This window comes from Artemia franciscana, unplaced genomic scaffold, assembly GCF_032884065.1.
Source record: "Artemia franciscana unplaced genomic scaffold, ASM3288406v1 Scaffold_4753, whole genome shotgun sequence".
Classification (NCBI taxonomy): domain Eukaryota; kingdom Metazoa; phylum Arthropoda; class Branchiopoda; order Anostraca; family Artemiidae; genus Artemia; species Artemia franciscana.
The window spans coordinates 12376-22804 of NW_027065192.1; the positions used below are offsets into that span (position 1 = coordinate 12376).

Sequence of the window (10429 nt, forward strand, 5' to 3'; positions counted from 1 at the left end):
ACCTCCTGGATATAAGTTTGGTGGCACGTCTTTTGAAACTATTGTTTGCTTTTTTAATATAGGGAGGATATAGAAATTATAGCTTCGAGCTTAAAACCAACAAGTCCATCACACGGAAGGCTTATGGCTTTTGGAGATCGATTGGAAAGGTTATACTTAACTAGCCACAGATTTCTTAGTATGGGTGCTGAAATTTAGTTCACTGTGAATAAAAAATCTCACTCGTTATTTACAAAGGGGGTTGGATGGCTTCAAAGAAAATAACCACGCCTTATTTAGTATCTACCAACTAAAGGCAAGCCGATACATCAATTAAGATATGGCTTAAGTGTGAGATTTACGATACTCAGGTAGCATATTCATAGACAGAAAACGTTGCAACTCTGGTCGGATATTCACTCTATCACCATCATCAAGCTCTCCGACATTTTGTCTTAGCACTTGGGCTGCCTTTTAGCCAGCCCTTTGGCTGGCTGAGAACTAGTAAAATAAATAAAATTGGTAAGTATAAAGCTCTTTGTACCTTCTATAGATGTATAGTCGACTTGTTCTAATGGAAAATTAGGCTAACAAAAGCTGCAGGTCTTTGGTGTGTATGTTTAGCCTAGGCTATATTAACAGAGGTCAGACTCCATCCCATTAATTTGCAAATATATACCCTGCGTACTGAATCCAAATTCATTGTTCTCGGTCAAGTAAAACAGAAGGTTTTTGATAAATGTGGGATAGTCTATATTTCTTACCTTAAAATAATGAGTAGCCTATAGGTTACCACTTCATGCTTTTTTTTGTTATTTACAAATATGTCTGTTTAGGTTTACATTTTGTTTTAAGTGCTTTATATATCCTTGAAGATAATAAATTTTCTCTTCAGTTTTTTGGTCCCTCAATGGGTCAAATCATCAGCATCAAACTTTCAAACTGATTGTTTTATTATATATTCATTTGTAAGGTGTAATAAGCATTAAGGTAAAATTCTTGTTTAGTGACTTCTTGCTATCTTGGAAAGGGGTTAGGTTAGGAAGGTAAAATTCTAGTTAATTGACTTCTTGCTATCTCAGAAAGGGTTTAGGTTAAGAAAATTGAAACTTTCAGGGATGAATCTACAGCCTAAAGTATGTCCTGGGAAGGTATTTTGAAGCAACTACCTCCACTCCTCCCTCTAAAGTGCCCTGACCTTTGATGACCTTTAAAAATATGTGTGTTGTAAAATTGAAACCTTGCAAAATAGATATTCTGCTGAATTGAAGTACAACAAAATCATTTTCAGCTTCATGACTTGCTCAATTCCATTTTAGGCTAATTGCTGTTATTTCAGTAGAATTCTGAGCCATAACAATATGTTTTTTTTTCTTCAAAATTTGGGAAATGTATTTGCATATCTTTAAAACCTTATAAAATGGAATCAAGCAAAGTTCTTTAGCTGAAAACAATTTTGTTGTACTTCAATTAAGCAGAAGATCTATTTTGCAATGTCGTCTCACTTTTATAACACACATATTCTTAAAGGTCATCAAAGGTCAGGGCCCTGTAGAGGATGAAGGAGTAGAGGTAGTTGCTTCAAAATGTCTTCCCAGGACATGCTTTAGTCTGTAGATTCATCCCTGAAAATTTCATTTTCCTAACCTAAACCCTTGCTGAGATAGCAGGAAGTCAATTAACTAGAATTTTACCCCAAATTTAGTATTGTTCCTTACTTCCAGTTGAAAAAAAATGTTCCTTTTTCAATTCATCACTGATCAAAAAGCTATCCTTTGGCATTCAACACACAGAAAGATGAGAAAAATAGTGAAGCAAGTAGAATCTAATCAAATTGAGTTAAGTATCTTGGTAGTAAATAATCCAGATACCTAGAACTAATTCAATGAAAAATCTGTAGTATTCTATTTTAAAATATATTAACAGATTTTCAAATCTTATAGATACTGAAGGACATGAAAACGGAAAACTTCTACTCTAACCAATAATACACATTGCCAGAGGGATCCAAATTAATACCCGTATTGCAACCCTATTACAAAAAAAATATAGGGGATACGCACTTCAATAAACCGTAAACGAGTGTCTGGGTTTATTCTTCTGTCAAAATGCAGTTTTTGCTGCTTGAAACTGATTTTGGCACACTCCCTCCCCCACGCATTACCCAACTTTTCTGTGCAAAGTAAAACCTGATTTTACCCCTTCATAAGTTTGGCCTAATTATAAAATTGGGATAAAAAGTCAAACTTTAGCATAAAGAATGAGGCATTGAGGAGGGGGCAACCCCCCGCAAATACAGAATAATTTCTGTTTGTTTTCAGTTAAAATGTTATTCCTTACTTTCAGGTGGAAAGGTTGTTTTTACTTAGTTTCTGATCGTTTTTTAAGTAATACTAAAAAGTAAACCTTAAAAAATAAACCCACAGAAAATGCCTGAAAGTAAAGTTCTTCCTGTGAAGAATTCCATCCTTGCTGAAAATCCCCCAGGAAAATTTCTCGAGGGCAATTCCGCATGAAAAATTCTCCTTAGCATAACTTAACTTGAAAGACTTAATTTCTGATTGTTTTTCAAATTCAGTTGGAAATTCCCCTTCCCGGCGATAATTTTTCACAGAAATTCCGCCACTCCCAATGGATAGTTGCACCCGAGAAATATTCCCCCTTGGAGAATTTTTCCTGAGGAAAATTCCCCCATTGCGAATTTCTCCCACAGGAAAACCCTCTAAACAATTCTAACCCCGCAAAAAATTTCCCCAAGAACATCTTTACACGTAACATTTAGTTGGCAAAAATAGTGACAAATAAAAAACAAAAATCGTAAAGGAATTCTTGCCAATCCCCCCACTTTTTCCAGGAAATTTTTTCTAGAAAGCACAAGTACCAATATTTTTTTCCAGTCTTCACAAAAAAATTATATGGTACATTTCTGGCACTTGCACAGGGGGGGGCCTTCGGGTCCGCCCCCCCCCCAGAAATTTTATGAAATGTTTAATTTCCCCATGGTTTCTTGGGATTTCTGGCAAAAGTAGGACGTATATTAAGAATCTAGATACATGTATGAAGCCTTTTTTGGGACTTCACAGCATGTAATTATCCGATCAAGTAACTGCCCAATTATTAACCCATTTTCTGCCTAACATTTTACCCTCTTTGAAGTAATTAGCGGTTGTACTAAATGTGTACCTTTAGGAATCTGGGGGGGGGGTAATCAGGAAGGGTGTGCGAAAGTACAGGATAGCTGGTTCCCAGCTTCAATAGCATTCCCTGGCCGATGGGCCATGAAACAGAGATGGGCACCGCTGGTAGGCACTTTAAAGTCCAACACCATATTTTTATCGTTTTTTTTTTACCTTTTCTTGCTCTTCCGCCCGCTATGAGAATGTAAATCACATCTTATAGTTTTTGAACATGCATGATCCAGTTGATGTTGTGCTATCTTGCAAAATAAGTACTCAGAAAAGGCAGTGGCCCACCACAATTTTGTGCATCTTCACATGCTTTGCGTACTTTAATGATGAAGTTTATGTTTTCTTAGAAGTTTAGTCTTACCCATTAGAAGTTACGAGACTTAGAAAATTTGCCTGATTTTCGAAAAAAGGTGAAAATACCCCCTAAAAATCAGGAAACCTTGATGAAAATCACATCATAAGATTCAGTGTATCAAAGAACCCTGCTGTAGAAGTGTCAAGCTTCTGTATTCATAAATCTGGTATTTTGCATTTTTTGTTCTCTGAAGAGAGATCATGGATCCGTGTTTCTTTGTTTGTTTGTATTGTTGTATTTTTCCAGGGTAGGTCGTATCCAAATAATGCTCCTAGAGGAATAGAAAAGTGTGCTTTTGAATGGAAATTAAAATTTCTAGTGTTCGTTTTAAGTTATAGCAGGTAGCAAAGTGGATCGGTGATCTGCTTGACAATATGGCGGCCAAGGGATTGATCCTTGCTACGGTTAGGCTGGTTGACGTACTAGCTGCCTGTTTTTATAAAAAGAAGACCTTGCAACTGAAACATTAATTTGACTCCCTGTGTGCTTGCATTGGCTCTTGAGGGTCTTTCCCCCTTTTCTTTCTTCTTGTAGAAGGGTTTATCTATATACATATATATACATATAAATATATGAATATATTTATATACAGCTAGTATATATATATATATATATATATATATATATATATATATATATATATATATATATTAACTACTATTACTAACTATGTTTTTAACTATGTAAAACTTGCAAATATACAACATTCTTTGCTGTCCCATTGTCTGTTCATATAAATAGATTGTCAGGTTTACCGACTCTTGAACATGCAACATATCCATATTCAAATCTATACCTCATTATTCTAATCGTCATTTATATTCCCTGAGTCCTGGTCGTCATTTGTGTCCTGGTTTTCTGGTCTGTAGTGTCATCTTATAATGACGTCATGATTGCCCTTGAGCTTTGTTGATGGTGATTGCTAATCGAACATTCCCTGTGTCCCGGTCGTCATTTATATATCCCCCCTGTGCCCCCGGCGTCCCCTTTGTGGTTGTGTCCCTGTGTCCTGGTCGTCATTTATATTCCCTGTGTCCCGGTGTCCCAGTCTGTAATTTCTCTTTGAGCGTCCCGGTCGTCATTTATATTTCCTGTGTCCCAGTCGTCATTTGTGTCCTGGTGTCCCGGTCTGTAATTTTGTCAGTCGACAAACAACTTCATGACGACATACAGCTCAATCCTTATAATAACGTCTGTCAACAAACATGACGTCAGTCGACACTCAAACATGAAGTCAGTCAATAGACACACAAAGAAACAACTTATATATATATATATATATATATATATATATACTAGCTGTTGGGGTGGCGCTTCGTGCCACCCCAACACCTAGTTGGTGGGGCGCTTCTTGCCCCCCCCCCCAAGCCCCCCCGCGCGCGTAAGTCGTTACGCGCCATATTAGTTACGCGCCATTGTAGTTGTGTCCCTGTGTCCCACCTGTGAATATAGATAGATTTATATACGTGTTTCAAACTACGTAAAAATTGCGAATATACAACATTTTTGGCTTTCCCACTACTGGGAGCTTTCCGTTTCCAATTGCCAGCAATTGATCTGAAAATGTTTGACCAGAGTCATCGTTTTGCAATCGGACACGCATATTTGTAGTTAGTTTTAATATTTTTACGTGTGCCCATAAATTGGAATTTTTCAGGCAAGCATTCATTTCGTCTGCAGGAGTTAAACTACGTAAAAATTGCGAATATACAACATTCTTGGCTTTCCCATTGTCTGTGCATATACAAAGCTGTATGCACTAATAATGATGTCATATGCAAACGCTTTTTTTTTACAAACAAACAAACATGCATACACACAACTCGTTTTTATATAGATAGATAGATAGATAGATACAATACAAATTAACTGCGTGAAACTTGCGAATATACAACATTCTTCGCTGTCCAATTGTCGCTGCATATAAATAGATTGTCAGGTTTACCGACCCTCGAACATGCAACGTACAATTGTCCATGGGAAAAACAATCAGTATTCAGATCTATACTACATTTTTCTAATGATTGACCTTGAGCTTTGTTAATGGTGATTGCAAATGCTAATCGAATTGGGAATTGCAATCTTTTAAATTGAAGGCAGATCCGCTGGAATCATGGGAATGCGAGGAATAAGAACAGCCTCACCCTCAAAAGGCCCTGTCAAGATTGTGGCCTCTATTAGGTTTTCCATTGTTTTTTTTTTACGGCAAGTCGCGTGCCATTGCAAAGCTTTGGTGGGTTGATATTTCTTAAAAGTATTATTGGTACGCCTATTTTTAGTTGTAGCACGTGTGGTGGAAACCCTGAAAGATCTATGGAATTTAAAAATTCAGATGGATAAATAACCACTTCATTTGGTTCCAAAACTGTGTCGACTGACTTGCAAAGGACTGCCTGGTCTCGAATCTTGGTCAAAACAATATTGTTGATTTCGTGGACGTCTATATTTTTGGGTGCGAGAATCGCTCTTTCACTTAGCCATTTATTATTTTTATAATTTTTTAGAATATTCGGAAATACTTTTTCAATCAATTCATTTTTGGACGTCACTTAATTACAGAAATCAGCAGGTAGTTGTATACGTCCTGAAATGGAGTCTATCGTATCATAAATGTCTTTTTGTTCCGACGTTAACTTGGAAATGTTATTTTGTACATACGACAATAGATCACTCGTACTGTAACTTTGTTCACGATCCAATTCTACACATGTCGAAACAGCAGTGATACGGTTAGGTGAAGGCATTCCCAAATCCTGAAGAGGTTTGTTTGCCATACGTACGCACAAATCTTCTATAATAACTAAAGTGTATTTATAAATTTCTGATGTAAAATCAAAAGTCATATCTGACGTCTCTAACTGTTTTCGATGGAGTATATCTTCGGACATTACCTGTGTCCTGGTCGTCATTTATATTCCCTGTGTCCCGGTCGTCATTTGTGTCCCGGTATCCCAGTCTGTAATTTCTCTTTGAGTGTCCCGGTCGTTATTTATATTCCCTCTGTCCCGGTCGTCATTTGTGTCCCGGTCTGTAATTTCTCTTTGAGTGTTTTTTCTTTTTAGTATTTTTTAGTTTTTTACATTTTTTCTTTTTTCAGTTTTCTTTTTCTTCTTTATTTTTCAGCTTCACTATGAAATACATATCGCCGAACCTTTGTTTTTTTAACTAAAATCTGGTAGGCATTGATGACCTTATCCAAGTCAAAATCCCAAACCCAATCATCATCGCTATCATTTTCAGTTTTGATATGTTTTGACTCTCGCTGTCCAGGTGGATCTTCATCTAACTGCGCGGTTTTGCGTTCTTTAGCCTCAAGCCTGTTTCCTTGCTGTTCTTTTGGTTTCTCGGCACGCTTTCTTTTCTGACTTTCTCTATCAGCAGCAAGTTTTTTGGCATAGACTCTTTGAGCATCTTTTTCGGCTTTTGCCATGGTAAGTTCATCAGTCATTGTAAACTTAAACATTAATAGATTTCTACGTGAACATATGTCTTAAATATCTTGAATGACGTCACCGTCAAAGCAAAAATGACGACAACTAATTTCATGACGTCAGCCGACACAGAAACTTGACGTCACCTGATCCACAGACAGACAGACAACTTATTTATATATATATAGATATATATATATATATATATATATATATATGTATATATATATATATATGTATATATGTATATATATATATATATCCCTTTTTTTCTATTTGTAAGAGCGTGCAGGAATAAATAATTGTTATTATCATTATTTTTTATTTTTTTAACTATTGTTTAGATTTTTTCTTATGATTTTTTTTTCTGTTTTTAGCAATCAACAACCAAAAGAAGCTGACGACGTTGGAGAAGCTTGCAATAAATCATTTGAAGAAGATCAAAGTGAAGGTAACCATTTATAGGTTAAAATAGACTGTCAAGCCCGTTTTTATTTCACTTGGAATTAACCAAGTGACACATAGCAATCGCAAATTCTGTCGGTCTGTCGGTCCTAGTTTTGCTATGTTAGGTACTTCCAGGTAAGCTAGGACGTATCAGGGACCGTACCAAATTGAATTAGAAACAGTCGTTTTCCCGATTTGACCATCTGGGGCGGGCATTCCCATGATTCCAACGGATCTGCCTTTTCAATTTAAAAGATTGCAATTCCCAATTCGATTAGCATTTGCAATCACCATTAACAAAGCTCAAGGTCAATCATTAGAAAAATGTGGTATTGATCTTAATACTGATTGTTTTTCCCATGGACAATTGTACGTTGCATGTTCGAGGGTCGGTAAACCTGACAATCTATTTATATGCAGCGACAATTGGACAGCGAAGAATGTTGTATATTCGCAAGTTTTACGCAGTTAATTTGTATTTTGGAACCAAATGAAGCGGTTAATTATCCATCTGAATTTTTAAATTCCATAGATCCTTCAGGGTTTCCACCACACGTGCTACAACTAAAAATAGGCGTACCAATAATACTTTTAAGAAATATCAACCCACCAAAGCTTTGCAATGGCACGCGAATTGCCGTAAAAAAAACAATGGAAAACCTAATAGAGGCCACAATCTTGACAGGGCCTTATGAGGGTGAGGCTGTTCTTATTCCTCGCATTCCCATGATTCCAACGGATCTGCTTTTTCAATTTAAAAGATTGCAATTCCCTATTCGATTAGCATTTGCAACCACCATCAACAAAGCTCAAGGGCAATCACTAGAAAAATGCGGTATAGATCTTAATACAGATTGCTTTACCAATGTACAATTGTATGTTGCATCTTTGAGGGTCGGTAAACCTGACAATCTATTTATACGCACAGACAATGGGACAGCAAAGACTGTTGTATATTCACAAGTTTTACGTAGTTAATTTGTATTGTATCTATCTATCTATCTATCTATATAAAAACGAGTTGTGTGTATGCATGTTTGTTTGTTTGTAAAAAGAGCGTTTGCATATGACGTCATTATTAGTACATACGGCTTTGTATATGGACAGACAATGGGAAAGCCAAGAATGTTGTATATTCGCAATTTTTACGTAGTTTGAAACACATATATAAATCTATCTATATTCACAGGTGGGACACAGGGACACAACTACAATGGCGCGTAACTAATATGGCGCGTAACGACTTACGCGCGCGGGGGGCTTGGGGGGGCGCGAAGCGCCCCACCAACTAGGTGTTGGGGTGGCGCGAAAATTTATCCAAAATTTTCAAAAGAAAATTTTAATGCTGATTTTAAATATATAAGCATCATCGAGTTTAGTCTTACCCATCAAAAGTTACGAGCCTGAGAAAATTTGCTTTATTTTAGAAAATAGGGGAAAACAACCCCTAAAAGCTATAGAACCCTACTGTAGAAGTTTCAAGCTCCTATCTGCAAAAATGTGGAATTTTTTATTTTTTGTCAGAAGGCAGATCACAGATACGTGTTGCAAAAGGGCTCATTCTAACGGAAATGAAAAGTTCTAGTGCCCTTTTAAGACACCAAAAAAAATCGGAGGGCACCTAGGCTCCCGTCCCACGCTAATTATTTTCCCAAAGTAACCGGATCAAAATTCTGAGATAGCCATTTGATTCAGCGTAGTCGAAAATCCTTATAACTATGTCTTTTGGGACGACTTACTCCCTCACAGTCCCCGTGGGAGGGGCTACAAATTACAAACACTGACCAGTGCTTACATACAGTAATGATTATTGGGAAGTGTACAGACGTTTTCAGGGGCGTTTTCATTTGGTTGGGGACAGGGGTTGAGAAGAGAGGGATATGCTGGGGGAACTTTTCATGGAGGAAGAAAATTTCCATGAAGGGAGCGCAGGATTTTCTAGCATAAAAAAAACAATGAAAAAATAAATATGACAAAGTTTTTTCAACTATAGGTAAGGAGCAGCATTAAAACTTAAAAGGAACAGAAATTATTACGCATATGAGGGGCTCACATCCTCCTAATACCTCGCTCTCTACGCTAAAGTATTTTTAGATTTTCAACTATTTATTCTACGGCTTTTGTGATTCAAGGGTCATTCTGACTGACCGTATTTCAAACAGTAGGTTGTACGAAAAGTGTGGTTCAATCCCGCTTTCTGGGGCTATAATGAAAGAAAGGTTGAGATGGCTAGGCCACGTTCTACGGATGAAGGATGACAGATTACCGAAGATTGTCCTTTTTGGCCAACCGTCTGGGGCTACACGGAAAGCAGGTCGTCCTTGTCTGGGTTGGGAGGATGTCATAAATAAAGATTTAAAGGAAATGGGAACTTCCTGGGAGGGTGTAAAGAGGGAGGCTTTAAATAGATTAGGTTGGAGGAGGAGCGTGCGTAGCTGTGTTGGCCTCAGGCGGCTTGGTGCTGCAGTGAGTTATTAGTAGTAGTAGTAGTAGTATAGGAAATAAAGTAGGTCATAACTACGATCATAACTATGGTCTGATGTTTGGGAAGATGATTTTTTTCACCTGATACATGGATGTCAGGAGTGGAGTTATTTGGGAGAGTTTTTTTAAGAGGGTAGAATTTGGAGAGAATTGGTAGGTAAAAGTAATGGGGACAAAGAATTTAAAGGAATTTAGGGAACTGGAAAAGTTCTAGTCTAGGAAGATAGCTACAGCAAATCAGGATATTTTTTTTAGTTCTAGTAGCTGCAGCAGTCTAGCAGCCTAGCAGATGAATTAGTAGTAGGCGTCTTACTGATCGTCTTATCATTTACAAATTATGTCATTTTCAAATTTACATTAATGCTGATTGTATTTTTACGCTTCTATTTTCCTTTTAGAGAAATAATTGACAATGACGAGCATGATTCCGAAGAAGAAGAAGAAGATTTTGGTGATTGTGAGCTTGAAAGAAACTGCTGGAATAAAAAGTAAGAATAAACTGTTGAATAATTATATTTTAGAATAATTGGACAGTTGTTTCTTAA

At 36.9% G+C, this 10429-nt stretch overlaps 1 long non-coding RNA gene across 1 annotated transcript; it reads left to right on the top strand.

Moving 5' to 3' along the window:
* Nucleotides 1–401: 401 nt before the first annotated feature.
* Nucleotides 402–10397, top strand: LOC136043346 (uncharacterized). Its single transcript, XR_010621588.1, has 3 exons — nt 402–501; nt 7331–7404; nt 10283–10397. It is a non-coding gene; the product is annotated as an uncharacterized LOC136043346 (long non-coding RNA).
* Nucleotides 10398–10429: the final 32 nt, after the last annotated feature.